Consider the following 22,760-nt stretch of genomic DNA (forward strand, 5'->3'; position numbering starts at 1 on the left):
ATTATATTCTGACTTTTTTCTCAGGAAAAAAAAAAAACATACATTTTTCCAAGTCCTCCAAAAAAAAAAATCATGTGGCCCTAATCCTCTTCTGTAGCAAAGTCATTGTCTAGTTTGGAAAAAATATATATATTATAGGTTATTGGTTGTCAAATTATGTAAAAATCTGAGTATAGTATGTCAAAAGTAATAGAACATTAATAGTGTTTTATGCGGAAAAATATGAAAAAAGTCATAGAATACTATATTGAAAATATCATGAAAAAATAAATTAGTGTAAGGCAAGGCAAGGCAAGGCAAGTTTATTTATATAGCACTTTTCAACACAAGGCAATTCAAAGTGCTTTACAAAAAATGAAAGAGATTAAGAAAATGGCATTTAAAATCAGTCATTAAAAAGAAAAGCTAATAAAATAAACATTAAAAGAAAAAAATACATGGCAGTCAATTAAACATTAAAAGAAAAAAAGTACATGGATAAAAGTTACAGTGCAGTCTAAGATATGAATAGTTCAATTAAAAGCAGCGACAAAAAGAAAAGTCTTCAGCCTGGATTTAAAAGTGGTCAGAGTTGTAGCGGACCTGCAGGTTTCTGGGAGTTTGTTCCAGATATTTGGAGCATAATAACTGAACGCTGCTTTACCATGTTTAGTTCTGACTCTGGGGACAGAAAGCTGACCAGTCCCTGAAGACCTGAGAGATCTGGATGGTTCATAATTTAGCAGGAGGTCAGAAATGTATTTTGGCCCTAAACCATTCAGTGCTTTATAAACCAGCAGCAGTATTTTGAAATCTATTCTTTGACACACAGGAAGCCAGTGTAAAGACTTCAGAACAGGAGTAATGTGATCCACTTTCTTAGTGTTAGTGAGGACTCGAGCAGCGGCGTTCTGAATCAGCTGCAGCTTTCTAATAGATTTTTTAGTGAGACCTGTGAAGACACCATTGCAGTAGTCGAGTCTACTGAAGATAAAAGCATGGACAAGTTTTTCCAAATCCTGCTGTGACATCAGTCTTTTAATCCTAGATATATTCTTTAGGTGATAGTAGGCTGATTTAGTAACAGTTTTAATGTGACTGTTGAAACTCAGGTCAGAGTCCATGACTACACCTAGATTTCTGGCTTTATCTGTTGTTTTGAACATTGCAGACTAAAGCTCAGTGCTAACTTTTATACGTTCTGACTTGGCTCCAAAAACCATTACCTCAGTTTTATCTTTGTTTAATTGGAGAAAGTCCTGACACATCCAGTCATTGATTTGTTCAATGCACTTACTCAGTGTTTGAATTGGAGCATAGTCTCCTGGTGAAATTGTCACGTAAATGTGTGTGTCATCTGCATAGCTATGGTAACTTATTTGGTTGTTCTTCATTATCTGAGCCAGTGGTAGCATGTAGATGTTAAAGAGAAGAGGCCCCAAGATGGAGCCTTGAGGAGTGTATTGAAATTATTATTTTTTTAATCTGAGAAATGTATGTTTTCTGACCTATGTTCTACTTCAGCTTTACGACCTGATTTGACTCTGGTATTAAGGACACATCATTTTTACAGGGATTCATAAGTCTAATTTTCCTTATATATGGGGCAAAGCCTGCGAGCTAGTTCAGGCAGTCAACTCGAGCACCAATGATACATTAACACGTGACGCACCTCGTCCCTCTTACAACCAACCAAACACATTATCCTAAACATGCCGCTCTATTCAAGCTGCCAGGTCTTCCTGCCTCTGCCTCGCTATGCTGCTGCTGCTGCCACTGCTGTGTTCACTTGCTATTGCTGTGTTCATGTTCCTGCTGCTGTGTTTCATGTTGCTGCTGCTCGCCTGCCCCACCACCACCCCCGCTCCACCCCAGCTTCCACCTGTAGGCTCGGAGAATAGTTATCTAATCATCACTCAATGTTCTTTGTAAATCTGTGGAGTGATGAGGCCCGAGCCTAGACGCCAAACTCAAACGATATGCTGCTTATAATAAACATATGAAGAAAGTTGAAACACGTGAGTTGTCTGACTGAACTAGTCAATTCAGGCCTATTGGGACCTCATTCATTGCATCATGGTCAATGTGACTGCATTGGCAACCTCATTTAATATGTGCTTCATGTATTCTATTAGGGTTTTCAGTTATGCATTTTTATGTCTTATCCTTTTTTATATCTCTAGAATCACTAGATCACTAGCCATCTGTAGTGGTTTGTTCTTCCCGTCTCAATCCTTCCTCCTTTGATTTTCATTTGGGGTTTTCCTATTCTACTTAAGTCTGCATTTCCACCTTAAGATATATAATATCACTATGGGTTCTAACTGCCAAAAACTATTCACATTTCTGTCATCTTGTGCACATGTAAAAAAATCCGTCCTCCTTTCTCCTCCAGCCGATAATGCTGCGGCCCTCCTCTGCCTCGTTTTACATGGTACATTTTGGGGGGGGAATCCCGAATTTGATGAGGGAAAGAAAGTAACGAACATGCTAACCCAACACTTCAATCTGTGCAACACACCTACATTCATTTAAAGAATAATCAAGTTATAGACAACTGACTCCTATATTTGGCTTATTTTGGCTGTAGAGTCGTAATTGACATACTAACCCTAGCCCTATCTTAAAAAAACAACACACAACTTAACTATGCACATGCACTCTAACAAACAACTCTACACTTCTGCCCGGTGTTACTTAAAACATATTGATTAGTGCTTTAACTTGAAATAGGTATTTGTGGTTTCATTTGGAGAAAAATAATCATGAAAGTAATGCAAAACTGTGTTTAAAGCCTGAAGCATATGTAGCAAATATATTAAGGTCCTGCTGTAGCAGATTGGGGAGCTTTGCTAAAACGAACCCTGTTACTAGGATTTGTTATTCAGTGTCAAAGTCCACTCTATTTCATTACCTTGCATTAAGTGATACATCTATTAAGCTAAAGGAAAACAATCATTATAATTGCCTCTACACTAGAAGTGCCCTTGTAGCAGCCCCTTCTCTCTGCATTTCTGAAAGTGTACTGAATGTTCTGGCTTTAAATGAATTGTGACATTATTACATTGTCATGGGAAAGTTTTTGAAAACTTTGACAAAGAGCAAACTGAATCATTAGAGAGTCTCACAGGATGTTCTCTGGGAATTTCTGTTCTGACTGAGACAGTTTCAGGTTGTTATTTTTGTCACATTGGTAGCCAATTAAATTATATTGTAGGTCTTTAGCATAACGCTGCAGAGCAACCCAACCTGTCCCAAGCAAAGGCAGAATGTAACCAGCTCTGACCAACCCTGTCTCCCAAAAATTACGTTCCCACAGAACTAAACTGCATTCTCAATTACGTTTAGCAAGAAACGTATTTTCTCCCACGTTACGTTCGTTATGAATGTATTTGAGATACGTTCATACGTTTTTTTCTACATATCTTATAGAAACATATTTTCTCTCATGTTACGTTTCTTATGAACGTATCTTAAATATGTTTATTTTCTACATATCATTTCCATTTATTGTCTTGCTTATAATAATGATAATAGTCATTTATAAATATCATTTTAGAGCACACATTTGAAATCAGTAGGCGAGGCTGTAATTTTGCCAGCTGTTGCTCTCATGAGCGAGGCAGAAAATAATAGTTTTAACATGCCAAAAAGCTGCTGTGTTGTTTATTGCACCTCAAACATTAAAACAAATCCAGAGTTACTTGTTTCTGTATTTCCTCTAAGAAGAAAGGACAGTAACAGAAGAGCTCTGTGGCTTCAGGCTTGATCGCCATTCAAATGACAGCGTTGGTTTCCCCAAAAGTGGGCGGGGCTGTAAAGTGACTTAGATTTTACTCTCATCTATTATTCAAAACCATTCTATTTATTGTAACGTAAATTACATGCCAGTGTTTTATCTTTTGATTTATTTGTTTTTATTTTAAATCGTATAATGTCAGACTTTTTTTCCCGTCTGTGAGGAAAATAAATGGGGCTTAGAGCCTCAAAATACTGAAATCTGTATTTTTAAAAATCTTTTCCTTCTAATTTGTTATTCTTTTCTAAATAACACACTGTTATTTACTCAACAATAACACACAATTATCCTTGTTTTTATTTATTCGTTTAAATTCTATAATCTTGGGCTTTTTAGCCGTAAATAAAGTCACCGGAAACAGACGTAGGCCTATAAGGGACATTTCGAGCGAAACACACCACAAACCCACTGAACAGATTACCCAAGAACCTGATTTTCTTTGAATATAAGAATGTAAATACTGAGTTGAGAGAATAGTCAGGGGATTTGGGTGATGGGAGACACATCTATGGAATCACAATTTCAATAGCATACCATTAAATGACGGATATGCCTTTCTGTCTGTGATGTTTTACAAATCAGATATTAATGTGTAGAAGTAAAACATGAGAAATAGTATAGCAATATCCTGTAAAATTATGTAAAAACATGAATAAAACTACACATCTTCAGATGTTATACATACATAAGTGTCCTACACTAATAATTCAAAGTTATTATTAGTATGCTGTGTGTACCTTGTGTGCACCGCCTAGTGGTTAAAGCACGTTATTGAATTATTTTTGTTGAATAATGTTATTTTTGTTGAATAATGTTATTTGATGAAAACAATATTAAGAGTAGGCCTACATATCTTCATAGGGGGAAAGTAGAAGGTCAATGATAGAAATATAGAATATAAAAAACCAAGAAGATACTGTAGTGATCTCTACAATAAAACAGTTTAGTGCTGGATGTAGCCTACAAAGATATTAATATGAGGAGGTGCAAAACAGACAAACTAATTAACCTTTATTAACACATTAAAGAATACTTTAGGTTAAGGTCTTCTTTCAAATAAGAAAAAAGCTTTGGGGGTATCTATCTACAGATAAATATTAAGCCTGAGAAAGTACTTAACGTCTAAAACTATGTTGAAGCACTTATTTTAACTGATATTATATAGATAGTATAAGAAATGTGCAGAATTTGACAGTTTAACATATATTGATAGATGTCTTGTAATGCACTGTTGAGGAACCTCAGCTGCGACCCAAGTTTTTCATTCATTGCATAACTACACCGTAGTTGTGTATATGATATGTCAATAAACCTTAGAAAATCTTAAAATCTTGAAAGGCATGTGCAAAATAGCCATTATACAGTTTTTAATTCACTATTAGTAGACAATAACGAGTAATGGATATACTTTATAGAGATCTGCAGATAAATGTTTAGTCTTCTCAAGCACCAACTATCAAATATCTCTCCTGATTGTTGGCACTTGACAATCACCTTTCCCTGAATTTTACTCAGGTGTAACTAAAGTCTGCTTTAAGGGTTGTTTATATTTTACATCATTAATCAGAATCTGCAAAGTAACTAAACTAAATGTAGTGGAGTAAAAATACCAGGTTAACCTCTGAATTGTAGTGGAGTATAATTACAAAGTAACAATGAGCTGTCGTGTGGGTATATATTAATGCTGCCCATTATGGATACAAGCGATTTTCACCCATGTAGTAATTACATGTTTTAAATGTGTACACACCAATTTGTTTCCTATCGCCTAAACCTCCAGGGCTGTACACAGTTTAATACTGTCAACTTCTAATTTTGGGGAAAACGAAAACGTCTTTTAAAACTACAATTCCCAGTAGAGACGTGCCATAGAGAACATGTTGCGAAACACAATAGCCAGCATGTGTATTTCTCGGGGGGCGTTCGAGTCCAGTTTTGAATAGTCTGCCGTGGTTTCGTTCCATTTCAAAGAGCTTGACGCTCGGCGTAACCTTGGCGCACTGCCACTCCAACATCCAATCCCAGAGCTTGAAGATTAATCACAGGGTTTGTCAACGGGACTGTAGTCCCAAACGATAGCTGGGGATTATGGGTAGTGTAGTGTCTTCGGCCATCCTAAACTGGATATCATATCGCATTAACAACACCACATCTGGCGTCACAGAGATCTTCTGTTACTGTCCTTTCTTCTTAGAGGAAGTACAGAAACACGTATCTCTGGATTTGTTTCAATGTTTGAGGTGCAATAAACAACACAGCAGCTTTTTGGCATGTTAAAACTATTATTTTCTGCCTCGCTCATGAGAGTAACAGCTGGCGAAATTACAGCCTCGCCTACTGATTTAAAATGTGTGCTCTAAAATGATATTTATAAATGACTATTATCATTATTATAAGCAAGACAATAAATGGCAAAGATATGTAGAAAATAAACATATTGAAGATACGTTCATAAGAAACGTAACGTGGGAGAAAATATGTTTCTCCAAGATATGTAGAAAATAAAAGTATTTGAGATACGTTCATAACGAACGTAACGTGGGAGAAAATACGTTTCTAGCTAAACGTAATTGAGAATGCAGTTTAGTTCTGTGGGAACGTTATTTTTAGGAGACAGGGTTGCTCTGACGCACGTTGTCTTACAATGACTTTTTGTTTATTTAAAGGATTTCCATTATCTGTTATATAATGCACCAGCGTTGACAACAGTTTTGTGCCGAGATGTCCCCCGCTGTGATGGGATATTGCACATGGTACAGTACAGCACAGTGACACTTTCAAAGTATTTCAAGAAGTTTCCCCATCTGCTTTCTGTAACATCTGTCTCCATGAAGATTTCTCGTTCTTCAAAGTCTTGACATCTATCGAATCAAACTTTCTAGTCCATTTCTAACAATAGTTGACAGCCTCAAATAGTGAAATACTTATTTTTGTCAGCATGCTCTCAATGATTCTGAGATGATGTTAGACTGATAGTGTTGGAGAATCCTTCATAATCCAACTCAATATCAGGAATTTGAGGGAAAAAAGCACAATGTAAAGTTCTAAGAGAGGGCTAGAGGTAAAAACAATACCTTCAATAAAAAGTGCAGTATAAGTCAACCTTGTTGGGGTTTTTTTGCTTAAAAATGATACAAAATAGAGATGAATCTCTATTTTAGTAATCAATTTAATATTCTGACTTTTATAAGGTTTTATACAGTAAATGTATACTTGTTAACATTGTCACATTCCTGACAGACAACTGAGACCTACAGTATGTACATCTATTTTTATTATGGAGAACAATGTTTTACATACTCTCTGTACACTGTATTTTATTGTGTGTGCTCGATCTGAAAAAAGTACAAAATAAAAAACAGATGCAGTTATTTTGAGTTTCAATAAAGTGGTGCAGTGACGCATCCTAAAACCCGGACGTAAGTTAGCATTTTACCACTTCCGGTTCCCTCGACAAAAAAGCAATGCAATTTCTCCATAGGAATTTGGAAAATAGCTCAAAATAAGGTCTGTGTTTGAGACACATTTAAGAGACGGATCACGTTTTGTTCTACAACATGAAATACATCAGCAGTGACCCCACTGGTGATTTCTGAAGAGTTGACGTGTCTGAAAAACGATGGTTGTTAACAAGTGGCTGAATAGGACTACAGAAGTTGTCGAGGCCGTTGTACGTCATTACACCAAACACGTAAACACTCCCGCTAAGTTTGTTTACTCCTGTTCTGCTTGAAAGCAAGTTCCTGCCTCCTGCAAACTGTTCAAACAAACGCTTCAACTTGAACAATTTAGAATCTGTATTTTTGAATATCGATCTTAAGTTGGCGTGACGTTGAAGTCGTGCAACCTTGCTGTAGTTCGTTTATAGCATAACGTTAGCATTTTGCTTCTGGCGATTAGATTTACGATTAGAAAATTATAAAAGTAGGGTAGACTTGTGGAGACTGAACAAAACGTGATCCGTCTCTTACTGTAAATGTGTGTCAAACACAGACCTTATTTCAAGCTATTTTCCTAAATCCTATGGAGAAATTGCATTGCTTTTTTGTCGAGGGAACTGGAGGGAACCCATGCGCAGCTTACTTCCGGGTTTTAGGATGCGTCACTGCACCACTCTATAGCCACGGTTAAATCGATGATATCCATTGGATGAATGACCTCGACAATGTGATCCGTTGGGAAGAAAAAGAGAAAATCTTTAAACATCACAACATATTACAGTACTACTTCTGCTGTCAAGCCAGGTTAACATTCAATTGTATACCCAATTCTACCAATTTTTTTTTAAAATATCAAGATATCTAGATAAGCAGTAGGTGGCGGCAATTTTTCGGAGAACCATGATATAATTGCAGAAGAAGAGGTGCGAAACAAGATGTTTTAACATTATTAAAATAACATGTTTTTATTTCGTTATTTCGGAGCTCGAATGGACGTTACACGCTTAATTTATTTGCTTATCCTTATTTTTCCACGTTTCCGCTTTTTGGCGCAAATTCAATGTGTGCATGAAAGGTGGATTCCTATAGGCTGCAAGTCTCTTAAAGTTGTAGACTACCATAGTGTGGTTGTCTTCACCCTGAATATTAAAAGCCGACATTAGTGAGAGATACATTGTGTTCAAATCTACATCAGCCATTCATACAGAGAGTTAGTTTTGTAAGAAATTAAAGAATAGATGAAGACTTGCTAATTCCAAGAGTTGCTACAATTTAAAAGTTGTTTCTGACAAAATGCAGAGTGTCCACTAAGTTGTGTGTTGGGGACTAATAGCTTCTTCTTTATTTAATTATGAAAAGATGTGTCATTGCGACTCAACATTTATTCGCTTTTGTGTTTCTCTGCAGTGTGTGTGAAGGGTGTGGGTGGGTGACTGTAAAGCCTATATTATGACAGAATGACACAGAGGCTTGAAATGGATTATTTAGCAGCAGGACTGATTAATTACTACCCTCAATTAACACAGACCCTCATTACCGTGTAGGTTTGTGACTTCCTGTGCCTGGTGTGGGCACCTTTATTATAGCTCACAGCTCACCCCCCTCCCTCCATTCCTGTTTCCCATGTTTTGTTGTGCTCTCTTTTTATTCCACCCAGTTTTCCCAACATAATTTTATCATCTTTGGTCATATAAAACAGATACTAATGTTTTGTTCTGCGTCATTGTGAGGGCATCAATGTGTGTGTTCACTTTTTTGTGTCCCTATTCTCCACTCTAATTAAGGTGATGGTGTGTGAAATCGCTAATTGCTGCGTCGTTGACCTAGCTCTGGTTTTAAGTGACTGCGATTGTGTTTATGTGCGCATCTGCTCCAGTCAGAGTTTATTAATTAGTTATTTTAATTAAAGGTAATGTTTGAGCAACTATTTATATAACAGTGTCAACTTGTGTTGGCAACTGTTGTTCTTCTGTCTAGGGACGAACACAAAGAAATGCGTTTGCTAATGTTGTCTTTCAGTAATAGCCAAAACAAACACAGTGGACATTAAAATAAGAGGATGGATAGTTTCTCGCTGTTGTGGATATTACCGAGTTGGTATTGACTGTTCTGGCCCTCATAGTTAATTTATCATATACTGTATGTTCTATTGTTAAGCTGTGGTAGCACCACCTTGTGTTGTGAGAATGAACATATTTCCGTTACGTATCCACTTCCTGTGTCACCAAACTTTGCTAGTTAATATATTTGGTAGCACAGCCAGGTTTATTTGTGTTATTTATATACGTCAGCATGTGCATTGTTTTTCCTGCCAGTTAATGCATTGTCTGATCCTATCATCGTCAGACAAACTGTATAACTACTTTTGTATTATGTTTATTTTTGAAGTTAGCAGCAGCATTACTTCCGAGCAACTAAGCTAATGTAATCAACTATACGTTCCATAGCACATGGTATTTAATTATATATTTTGCTTGTGTAGCAGATTGACAGTAACTGTCTCAACTATGTTAACTATGTCTGTATTGTGCATACAATTTCACCAAACTCATTCAACTTTGGGAATGCTAATATCTTTGCCGCCAAGTTTCTTTGAGGGTTTTTAGCGATAGTTAGCTAGTCGGCTAGTGAGTCCTTCACATTGACATTTCTGTCGCAATGTCTAAACTACGGACTCACTCATTGAATCACATTGAAATGTTTATTTCAATAACTTTTCAACAACTACTGTAGGTGGTAAACTAGGTACAAATTGTAAAACTAGGTGGAAACTAGACTAGAAGAAGAGAAGCCGAGTCTCCGTGCTGCGTGTGTATATGTTCGACGATGGGCGGGTATTCCTCCCCTTTGTTCCTCTGTGATTAATATCGCAAAAATAGAGGATTTAGACTTTGTGTGTTTGTTGTATAACCCCACATGCCTTTTCTCCTCATATTCTCATTCATGACTTTTTATTTGATACATTCTAAAAAGCTGAAAACATAGGTTACGTGTGGCCGGAAGTGACATCATGTAAAACTGGAAGTGACATCATGTAAACAACAAGGTTGTCCTTCAAAATAAAGCTTTTCAAAATAAAAGGTAGATCCATTCAATATTCAAGTATCATATTGATTTTAATTTCTTACAATCCCTCCTTACATACCTTTCAAGGTATGTAAAATAATACTGAAATCAATGTGTTCTTCATCTGAACATTGCATAGTACATAATTCATATAAAAAAATATACAATCAAAAATGGAAAAATGCATAACCTTCGTCAAAAATACAGAAAAAACATTGGTTCATCATCAAACAAAAGTATTTTCATTGTGCATAACTTCTAGTTTAAACCTTCAATGTCATTCTTAAAAATAGCAGCAATTAGCTTGGTATTAGAACATTTCTTACTCCCTCCTTTCACAGAAATCGTTCTTATACTACATTCAGTGTTAATGCACTTGTTTGCGTCTCTCTTCTATTTCTCTCATGAGTTCTTGTTCCTCCTTGTGTCTCTCTTCCATGTGTCACTCTTCTGTACTTTTATTGAGTTATTGGTCTTCTTTTTGCTGGAGATCAAGAAAAGATGGCTCGGCTTGATTTGCATGAGTTGTCAGTGGTCCTGCATCTCTAATGGGCATGTTCCTCCTGGGTAACTGGAATGACATGGGTGTTTCTAACGCTCCTAAACCCACTTGTCGAAATTGGGAGTCTCTCATGGATGCTGCCAAATCATTCATTTCTTTGTTGCGTTTGTTTTCCTCAATCAGCTGGTTGGATTTACGGGTTAGGATTCTCACCTCATACTCCAATTATTTGACACTTCTAGCTGTGGGGATTCCCTCCAAATCCAATATTCCTCCCAGAACACCAAAAGTTGGGGCTTGAATTGAAGGTTGGGAAAAAGGGTTGTTCTCTGACATGTAGGGAGGTGGCGCTTCGGTCAGGCTTGGATACAGCTTCGGAGTTTGGATAACTGCAGCCTCTTTTTCTACTGTCTTCCTTTACTGGTAGATCTGCTTCTTAAACCACATATATGCTGCTTGTCAATCCTAAACTAGCTAAACTATTTTAGATGGAGTAGTAGACTTGTAACTCTTGTTTTTCTTGTTTCAGCTTTGTTCATAGCGTTTTTTGCAGATCCATACCAAGAGGGTCGTCCGGCTTTCATCCTTGCATTTTCTTGGGTATTCTCCATTCTCATATTCAATTACAGCTTTTCTATGGGCTTTCGTTGGTCCTGGTTGATCATCTGCTGGAATCAATCCTCTCGTTTGCCACTGATTTCACAGTTCCTCTATTTGATTCCATGCCTTCTGTCTTTCACTGGGCTTTGTTATAGCAACTGATCTTATGTTTATCCTTTCCTTAATATCTGCAGTTGAGCCTGGTACTGAGAATGCTCTTGACTTGGAATCTGTTAACAGCATATTTCTTAAATACTTGGATGGAATTATTAAGTTATCAAAGATGAATTACTAAACCATTGAATAGTACCTTTGTACTCCTTATAGAAAATATGATATGTGTAATGCTTCAATGTGTCCACTAGAGTTTTCTGAAAATGTTTATGTGTGTGCTTTTAACTGTTAGAAATCAAATGGAATTTATAATGTAAAAACCATAGACTGTATATATAAATGGACGTAGGGTCCGTGACGTCACCCATAGGATTCTGCAGAGTTGCCGTGAAGCCCTTAGTAGGCGGAGTCGGCCACTAACGGCTCGACAGTGACGTCAGAGTTCAACTCCCGCCTGTTCCAGCCCGCTCCAAATAAGGGCAAAGAGGCGGAGCCGAGGCGGGACCCCCTGCCACCGAGCTGAAAGTTCCAGAGCTAGCTAAAGCTACCAAGCTAAGCTAACATGCTCCCCATCTGCACGCTGCCGTCGCATTTTACGTTTCTAAGGTAAGCGGACATGAAACTATAAATAATAATCTAAGTTATTGAGCTTTTAGCATAATACTTCAGAATCTTAAAACCCCTTAACGTTTGTATGCAATTGTGCTAAATTCAACACTGGAATCAAGCAAATATTAATATGTTTGCATGACATTAGTTATTTATATTTTGATATCACTTAATTACACGTTTAATACATTTAAGTCAAGCTAAGGTACATGTGATGGTAGCTAGTTAGTGCTCTTACCTGTGAGGCCTCCTCCAAACAGCATAATAACCAGACTGTATCATTAAAACTAAGTACCAGTTATAGATCCTTGACTTTAGACAAACAATTCAAAAGACAAAATGTATTTAAAGACCAATCTTTATTTGAATGTGCCTCTTAACCTGAGATATTAGTTATACAGTAATAGTATTGACAATCTAAAAAAACTGAGCAACTCAACAGTCAACTTTATGTTTCTTATTGTCTAAAGCATTTATTATTTTCATTTTCCCCCTCTCATATTCAGTGTGGACGGATTGAGACAGTCTGGTGTCCAGAGAGCTGCAGAGACTTCAGGGAGAAACCTCTGTGTGATGGACGTCCTGTCTGTTGGTTTGGAGAGGACTGAGGGTCTTTCCTCTGCGAGGAGGACTGAGGGTCTTTCCTCTGCGAGGAGGACCAGGCCTGATGGAGGAGCCCATGCTGGGCACAGCTGATACCAACTGCACAGGCCTAGTCGGTCACTTTATTTGACAAAATGTGTTTACTTATATATTTAATAGGTTTACACCTTCTGTCCATATGTGCTTTTGGTTCACATTTCAATAAATTGTATATGTATTTGCACTCCTTTTGTCCATTATTCTTACTGAAAATGTTAGATTACACATTCACATCTGACTGAAGATTGGCCCCATTTATTTGTGACGTTGCAAAACAAGGTACATGTTGTGAAGCTCATAAAGTGAGGCAAATAGAAATAATCAGCTGATGGAGTGTAGATGTGGAAATAGCTGCATTCGATCAGCTGACTGTTTTTACAATAAAAGTAGTTTCTTAGTGAATGTCCTGTACTGGTCTTATAATCTCATAACATCAAGCTTTTAATGTTCCTCTTGGATGTTCTTCTTGACCCTCAGAGAAGGAGAAAATGTCCTGTCTGTCAGGCATGTCCTTTCCTAACAAAAATGACAGGAAACATAAAACATATTATTGCAGAACAAGTGTGTTATTTATGAAAGCAGTGTGTTTGTGTGTTTAGGGGCTGTAGATATAATTATTTTGTAATTGTAATGTTTTTATTTTATTTCAACAGTGAGCTACAAAGACAATCAGATTATGAATGAACAGTATGAAGTTCATCAACATTGAAATATATGTTATTATCAAAATAATATTTAACTGTTATCAAAACGTAGTGCAGCTATAGAAGCTTGCTCTGTTGTCTCACTGAAAGAATCACTTTTACCACGTTTTTACAGACAATATTGAGAGATAAATAGTAGCAGTTCTCACTATGTGTTAAATATCTTTGCCTTCAATACATTAAATTAGAAAGCTGACAAAGTCATATTGCTAAATATCTAAATGTAACTTTTTGCATGGAAAAAAACCCTCAACTTAACTGATGTGTAGGTGATCTAGTATTTAGTATTGTTTAATGGAATGTATATCAGTGTATTCAAGTCAATACTTCATTCATTTAAACCAATATCTTTCTTGATTCTTTGTACAGTATGAAAAAAGAGTCTTTGTACCTGTGCTGAAGTTCACTGCTGTGAGGAGTCCAGTTCTGTCTCTCACTCTCTGGTCCAGCCTGTCTGCATCACCTGGACACCTTAAACAAACAGATATATATGTAAAGTACCATGTGTACAAACAATATCACTGATTCTCTTCTGTTGAACATGTTGGATTGTGTATTGTCCGAGTCAGGGTCCTTTTTATTTTACTGTAACTTTGGAAATTGTGTTACCAAGGCTTACTGTTTATTTGATACCCATTTGGTAATGCAATTAATAAAAACAACAAGGTTTGGGTTCGTTCTTCAGATGACTGTGACATTAACGTGTAAGCTCAATAATGAACTGCAGCTCAACCAACCATATTGTAATATCTAAGTAATCATCTTGAAATATGACATTAATAATTGTAATATACACACATCTTATTGTGAGGTTGATTTCACATACACTACTTCGACATTAGCTTGTCTACATACTTGAGCATAGCCAATTTAAATTAACCTTAGATGCATACAGTTCTACCTATATAATAAAATATGTCTAAGTTACAAGGATGTAACCTTATTTTATCAAACTCAAACGGAAGCCGTTTGTTCAACAGTATTATCCCACTTAACACTTGTCTATTTAGTTTTAACCTTTATATATATACAGTCTATGATTTTAACTTGGAGGCTACGATTACAATCGTTAGCACCGATGTAGCTACCACTAGCCACTAACTAACCCAAGCCTTACCATTCATTACGTAGCCGATTAAAATCATTAACACATAAATAAAGCACTCGAATTTCACTTACCGCAAAACCGCATTCATGCACCGTCTGTTTTAACCGCAGAGCGAGTCACAATAGTCCGATATATAAGCATGAAGAACAAACAACCACGGCCGGCTACAAGTTTTGTTTCCTGGATGAGCTGAGCAGGCAGAGTCCCTGTAGCTAGCTTCACGGAGCAGCTAGCAGAGAGACAAGAAGCTAACAGTGGCAGGCACTTGACAGAGCCGTCACTCAATGTGACCACGCCCTAATCTATGCACAAACTTTAAGACCTAATATAAATAAAAGGGTCGCGTTAGAAAACAATTCACTCACAGATCCATAATCATGAAGGTGGAATCTAACTATATCGATTATAAAATGTATGGAGCCAGGGGTAGAAACATGTTTTTTTTTGCTGTAAAGTTGGGCATTTTAACATGGGGTCTATGGAAATTGCTCCTTTCTGCAGCCATCGCCTATTGGCCAATATATGAACTGCAGTGTGTGGCACTTCCGTATTGGCTTCCCGGCTCTACCCCACAGTTTGCCGCTTGGTAAAAACGCATTAATTGTAATACATGAGTTCAAACAACAGTGTATCAAATGTATTCTAGAGTCTCTGAAATAATATGATGGGCAATGTATTTTACGAAAAACTATGAATTGAAATGTAACTTTTCTAGCTTTCCAGAATGTATTAAATGTGATACATTAAATCAAACACCAGTGTGTTTATACACACTAAAGTTTATGAAATAATACCATGTGTAATGAATTTTAACTTTAAAATCTGAGTTGAGTTAGAAAAATATGAATAATGAATAATGTATTAATGATGTAGAATCTAAATACACAGTGTATTAATATACACCAGTGTTAATGAAACAATATTATGTGTAATGCTTTTAACTTTTTTTTAAATCTGAAAATACGAATAATGAAAATCCAAAAATAAACAGTGTATTAATGTACACTAGTGTTTATGAAACAATATTATGTGTAATGCTTTTAACATTACAATCTGAAAATACAAATATTAAGTATATTAATTATGAAAGATTAAAATACACAGTGTATCAATGTACACCAAAGTTTATGAATAAATGCAAATGTTTGACTACAATACTTCCATTCAAAGACCAATGTATTTATGCACACTACAGTCTATGCCAAACGGATTCTAATTTAGAATCAGAAACCACAAGTAATCTTTATCTAAGTAGTTGCTTAAAAAAGCAACACATTCATCGACCTGACGCAGACCCCCATTATTGTTGTTGTGAGCGGCGTTGGGGAGAAAATCGGCTTCGTAAACGGTGATGTCATGACGCAGCACCAATCAGGATCTGGGCGGTGGAAACACAAGGGGGCTAAAAAGAAGAACCAGTTCGGAACCAGAAAAGCACAAGCACAGAGCTAGAACTGGTTGGGTAGAAAAGGGGCAATAGAAGTCAACAGAGTCGTACAGTCCACTTGAGTTTTTTTGTTCACGTAATATGTGGATAGATTAACGTGACACCAAAAAAAAACATGCAGTTCTTCTTAAATGGTATTCTCTGGCAGTGATCTTACTTTACCATATGTTTGCTTTTGAATTAACGGAGCACATTTATTCCGTGTCAGCATCTCTCTGTCTCTCGTTCAGTTCTCGCCTCTTCTTCATATGCCGGCCCCTCCCTAATTCTCTATCTTTTCATCCTAATGTTTTCACAACTCTTCCTCTCCTCTTTTCACCTTCTCAGTCGCCCTTCTCTTCTCCTTCATGTTTTCCCTCCATCGCTCTCCCGTCTCCTCCTCTCTTTGCTTTTTCCCCCCTGCTTCCTTGTTCGCTGCCTCCCTCCCTTTCACGCTCCCTCCCCTCATCTCTCTCTGCATTGCAGTATCTCTGTCAGCCATCGGCAGAATAGGCAGTCTGGTGTGTGCCTGTGTGTGTGTGTGTGTGTGTGTGTGTGTGTGTGCGTGTGTGTGTGTGCTTGTGTGTGTGCCTGTGTGTGTGTGTGTGCTTGTGTGTGTGTGTGTGTGCCTGTGTGTGTGTGTGTGTGTGGTGTGTGTGTGTGTGTGTGTGTGTGTGTGTGTGTGTGTGTGTGTGTGTGCTTGTGTGTGTGTGTGTGTGTGTGTGTGTGTGTGTGTGTGTGTGTGTGTGTGTGTGTGTGTGTGTGTGTGTGTGTGTGTGTGTGTGTGTGGCACTGCAGTCCCTCCTAAGCAGCTGGACAGGAACTGAGATGGATAGCGTTCGTTCAGCCCATATTTCCCCTACTCACTCTTTCAATCTTCATCTCATTGTCCCTTTGTGAATGTTCTCTTTTTTATCTTCTCTTTTTCTACTCTCATGCCAAACGCTCCTTTCTCCCCTTTCTACTCTTAAATTAAGCCATTTCTTCTCATTACATCCTTTGATCAATTTTCTCTGTTATCTTCTCTTCCAAACTGCTCGTCTTCACAGTTATTATTTCCCTTAGTTTGCTAACAATCTTGTTAATGTGTTATATAAACACATCTTTGTATAATTACTTAATTGGAATCTGGTGCACTTGTACTTAAAATCACGTCGTTCTATTTCCATTGTGTAAGCACATTTATATATTTGGATGCAACTATTAAATGACATATTTATATTAAAATAAGATAAATCTTTATTTACCCCTTAGATAAATCCAGGTGTTAAGACGGCGCCGGAATAGGATGGAAACCAAGGAAAGAAAAGGTAAGAAAATACGAAATGTCAGTATTGAAATCAGAGGGTAATAAGATTAAAAAAACAAATTAAGAATCTAGGTTACAGTAAAAAAGAAAAAAAAAACACAATAGTACCTGTACATATAATACAGATGTGAATTATTATGAATATTATAACAATACATGATATACATTTGATTCATTAATTCATTGATAAACCTCAGTAGTCAACAAGATAGCTTACTTTTTGAATTGCTCTTCTAGGCATACAGGCATTTTAAGTAGATAGATAAAAGTGTAAATGATCTTTTTTTGGGTTGTTTCATCATCATTGCTGTTGCTGCCATGACACCTCCATTTCCCTGTGAGGATTACTAACTGCTTATCTCATACATGCACTGTACATGTCAGATGATCACCATTTCCAGACCCTATCCGCCATAACCAGCACAGAGAACAAGCCCCCCCGCAGTGCTGATGAGTGAGAATATGCAGCCTTCCTGTTAGCGGGCACACACTGCACTGCCTCGCCTCCTTGTGAGTGCTGACTCTTCAGAGCGCTCTCTTCCTCCTCATCTCTATGGCCGGGTCCAGTCAGCCTTCCCCTGCAGCGATGAACCCTCACAAAGTTTATTCTGCCATGCTGGCTGTAGTGCCTCGGGACTCTGCGCACATAGCGCCTTGTTGTGAAAGCCAACGTCTTTTTTCAATTGTTTTCAATGAGGATATGCCTTCTCCAGAAAAAGTGCTGCATCCAGGTTTTTTTTTTAACACTTGGCTTTTTTTGTGCAGCCGCTCCGAGCACTCCAAGATTAATATTTTTCAACTTTTCAGAAAAATAGCAAATAACGTCACTATATAAATTGGAGAAGAAGCTTGTATTTGCCATTTCTTTTAGATGGAAACTATGATAACAAAGATCAATCATACACATTGTTGATGGCAATAAACATCCATTTGGTTATCATTGGGAGAAAACAATGTCAAACAATTATAAAGAAGCAGAAATAGATAATAAAAGGCGAGGGTGCAAACCCAGTCAGAAAGCACATTTTCAAAAGTGCTTGGAGCTTCTTCTTTTTTTATTAAACACTGGGAGGAGGCCCTGCCTGCGCCTTCCTGCCAGAACATGTTCTATGTGGGCCTAAGAGCAGCTAATTTCCCCCGATCATACCCTCCAGACGTCTCCTTTGTTATAAAGAATCCAAAGCCCTCAGTGCTTTAGATCTTCAGACTAACAGCGTAATACTTGAACCGTCTATAGCTGTGAACGCTGCATAACGTTTTCATTAGTCGAACCACGTACAGCAATAAGATAGTTGGCAAAGTTGTGAGCGGAAGAGATGAACTCAGGGGACTGACAGCCTCTGCATGTCTATGATGAGTGATTATCCAGTCAAGGATGATTTTTAATCAAGATCATTTTCTTGCCTTCAATGATGTTGCAGTAATGATCAGCTCTCTCAGACAGGTGGCATGCTGCAGGCAGAACAGTGTTTCAGATGCTCATCAATAATAAACTCACTAACAGTCTCTTTGCATCAGAGAGCGCTAACAGGTGTGCTGGAATTAAACAAAGGTCTCTGATACAGTGGTATAATGTCTTCTGTGGATCTGTCTAAATTCCTAACGATGCAATTGTGATTTTTTTCTTGCAGGATAAAACAATGTAATTGGTTGCATTATGGGAAATGTAGTGCTTTGATCTTGACCCTTCCTTGATACATATGGTGATAATATAAGCCTCTGCTGCTTATGACTTTGATTAATTTGTTTTGAGCAATATGTTTCGTAAATTAATGGAACTTTGCTCCTTTACCTGGATATTACTTAAATAAGATATTTTTCAAACTCACAACAAAAAGGCAAGCTATGTTGCAATAAAAGGCACCAAATATCCAGAAAACCTGTAATATGTGATGTGTTTTGGTTATATAACCCTAACCCCTAACCCTTTCTTAAATGTCACTTTTTATTTCCCGATTATGCTTTTTTTGGTGTCCCCTCCTGTAGTGTGTTCTATAGGTTTTTGTGAATTTAAATGGTCTGCAAAGACTACAATCCCTGTGTTCCCTCCAGAGGAAGTTTCTCTCCAAAACACTCCCCCCCCCCCCCTAGGCTAAGGGACGGGACATCTCTAAGCAGTTAACCAATCACAACAGAGCCGGCCAGCTAACCAATCAGAGCAGACTGGGCTCTGGTTTCAGACAGAGGGTGAAAAGAGGTGCTGCAGCACAGGCAGTATGAGACAAATAAAGAGCTTTTTGAACAATAAAGCATTTAAACATATCACAGTAGAGACACTTAATACTAATATGAACCTGAAAATGAGCATGATACTGTATGTCCTCTTTAACACAGAAGTTAATTTAAAAAAGACAACTTACACTTAAATAGCTGACACTTCGATCTTTGGCTTGAGCATTTGTTCTTATGTATTTGTTCAGTATCCATATAATGTTTCTTAATTTTCAGTACTGTTAATGTAAGGGTGAAGTTAGGCAATTAAACACTGTTAATGCTATTGTGGTTTGTGAAAAAAACCTAGAGTACACGACTATCCACAATGACCAGCCTTCACCCTCCGCTATGATCACTACAGAAGTTTCCACATTATTAGACAACTGTTAATTAGTTTTTGCCTGTTAATATCAATGTAAAGCTCCAAGCGTAGTCACTTGGCTTAATTTCCTCGAGTCATTGCGTTGCTAAATAATCCGTAGACAGACAAGAGGACAATTTCTGCCATCTGTTTTCCTGCTCCATCTATTCAGCATTTTAACTAATTTTATGTCCCATTATGCGCTCATTATTTTCAAATCCTGCTGCTTTTTGGCTCACCAGCTCATACATGCAGGTGCAAACCCAAACTATCAGAAATTCAACTTGAATAAACATAGCTAATGATTGAGTATTATTATTGTTCATTTCTATTATTTCCCTCTATACACTCCTACTCATATGCACACTGTTGGTTTTTTAATGACCAGTTAGATGGCATAGCTAAACCCTCACACTCACTGAGACATTAATGATAATGACGCATAGGCCTGATGTGTGTGTGGGTCAGATACAGGACACGGTGTGGAAATGGGTTTTGCCTTTTGGTTTTAAAAATAGAAACTCCTCTGCTCCTAATACCTTAAACATGGCAAGGCAGACTGTTTCCACAAAATGGAATGACCTACCACCTGCTCACATTGTCAGAAATGACAGCGACAGTTAAGAGCCTGGCCTCGACGGATCTGAGTGTAAAGTTGAAGTAAATTGGTCGGGTAATAGAGTGCAAGGCCATGTAATGACTTGCTGTACAGATTTTAAGATGTGCAGTTAAGCTCACAGCCCACAGTGAAGTAAGGCTCACTCCCCCTCTGCACCAGCTCCTGCATGAATATTCCTGACAGGTTAGCACATTTCTGAGGTTGGTTTGATGCAGAACAAATGAAAGTAAATGGCACTTTATTAAACCAGCATTAAAATAAAGCAGAGTACAGAAAGTAGGTACCTTGATTTTTAATCCTTAGTACAACAATGTTGGATAATACAACAAATAACAGTTCTGAGTGGTAAATAGGTACAGTATGTTAGGGCTGGCTCTGGCTCTATCAAGCGGCTATCTCTCTCTTCATCTGTATGGACTTACTTTATGTCCCATACATGCATGTTACTAACTTGACATCCGGGGCATCATCCTTGGAGGTTTTGTGTCCCTCACCTTGCAGGTTCCTGTATTAAAGATCGCTTCTGGATAGTGTTACATTTCGTTGACTAAAACAATGACGAAATATGTTCGTCAACGACCTTTTTTTCCATGACGAAAACGAGACGATGACGAGACGGCACCGACGGCAGTAAACAATAACTGCAACAAAATCATCATGCAATGTCGTTGACGAAAAGTGACGAGACGAAAATGTAGTTTACTAAATAAAAACTATGCCAAAATCTCTCTTTACTTTCGTTGACGAAAAATGAGGAGACAAAATATTATCAAAGATAACGTTACATCTCTGATCCATTTCCGGTGCTGCGGCAGGGCAGCAGCTGTGTGTCTGTGCTGCGCGTGGCGGTACATTTGAATTACACCGGGGCCCTTTTAGGCCGCAAGGTGAACCTCGAAAAGTCCTTTAGAAAAGAAATCCCGCTCCACAGAAGTGAAACTACACAATCTTTAGTTCATAAAAAAGAACGATTCATGCTTATCCACCAAAAAAAATGTCGTCGCTAAAATTCCGGCCAATTCTTCTAGGCACGTAATTATTGGCTGAACTAGTCCCTTCGAAGCGTAATAATATCTTGGTCCAAAGTCGTGCCACGGTTCATCACGTGATCGTGCTACACCAATTGGGTAGCTGCATATTGTCAACAGAAGTGAAAGATGGCGGCCGCCATGGTTTCATCGAGTAGCGGAGACGAGGAAAACGCACCAGAAAGTCTCAAAAAGTCAAAATTGTCAACACACAAACATTGTTACATGCATATTACGTCTGTGAAGCACGAAAAGGTTGATTGTTTTACCAATACAAGATGGAATACGTACAGGACAAGCTTACAACGGTCGCTCGGCTTGAAGGGAGACTCTCGGAACGTGGTGGCTGAAAACCACAAGCACTGTCTTGATTTCGAGTTCGAAGATATTCCTGAGGACGCTGGCTTCCACCACACATGCTACATAAGGTTTACCGACACAAAGGCCATGACGAAGGTGGAAAGACGGCTCGCACGTGAGGGAGATCAAGACGTTAGGGAGGACCTTGAGGTCGAGCCCATCCCATCGACGTCTCGCAGCACGTACCGAAGCCAAACAGAGAAGCTACGATCAAGGTCAGGCCTGCCAATCGCAGGCTCTGGCCCCGTCCTTCCTGCCCTGTGCATTATATGCAAGATGAAGGAGAAAATGATCATCAAAGCAGGCAAGCGACAAAGGGATCAACTGTGTAAGGCTGAAACATTAAAAGCAGGTAAGCAAACCCCCTCCCCCACCCACACACCACACACACACTACACACACACCACACACACACACACACACACACACACATTCTCTGTAGTTGAATAACTGAAAGGTACAATTATGTGTGAGAGATACGTCAACAAACTCATTGAGTTGTCCTTTTTTCCCGTTTAGGCAAATTGCAGAAAGCTGCTGAGAAGAAAGATGACCAAAGTGTTCTTTTACATATAAAAGACAAAGACTGTGTGGCTCTGGAGGTGCGGTACCACAAAAGCTGTTACAGTCAGTACACCATGTTTTTGCTGAGACCTGACAAACCAGAGACAGAACAGTAAGTTATTTCTCCTTGGATTGCTTTACCTATTTGCACTACCACCAGACTGAAGTCCAGGTGTGTGTCGGCGATGGCTATATATATATATACACATACACATACTTAACATTATAAGTAAACATCCAATTTCCTTCTGTTATATGTGCACACAATCACAACACTTATTCATTTATCCATTTATTTACTTCTCATTCATGTGTT

At 38.0% G+C, this 22,760-nt stretch overlaps 1 long non-coding RNA gene across 1 annotated transcript in view; it reads left to right on the forward strand.

Annotated features, from left to right (window-relative positions):
* LOC117542390 overlaps window positions 1-19,372 on the forward strand; it is a 44,063-nt gene extending 24,691 nt beyond the window's left edge. Inside the window, exons 2-3 of the long non-coding RNA XR_004568429.1 lie at window positions 17,244-17,299; window positions 17,683-19,372. This is a non-coding gene — a long non-coding RNA (uncharacterized LOC117542390). The remainder of the gene's footprint in view (window positions 1-17,243; window positions 17,300-17,682) is intronic.
* The last annotated feature ends 3,388 nt before the right edge of the window (window positions 19,373-22,760 follow it).

This window comes from Gymnodraco acuticeps, unplaced genomic scaffold (assembly GCF_902827175.1).
Source record: "Gymnodraco acuticeps unplaced genomic scaffold, fGymAcu1.1, whole genome shotgun sequence".
NCBI lineage: Eukaryota > Metazoa > Chordata > Actinopteri > Perciformes > Bathydraconidae > Gymnodraco > Gymnodraco acuticeps.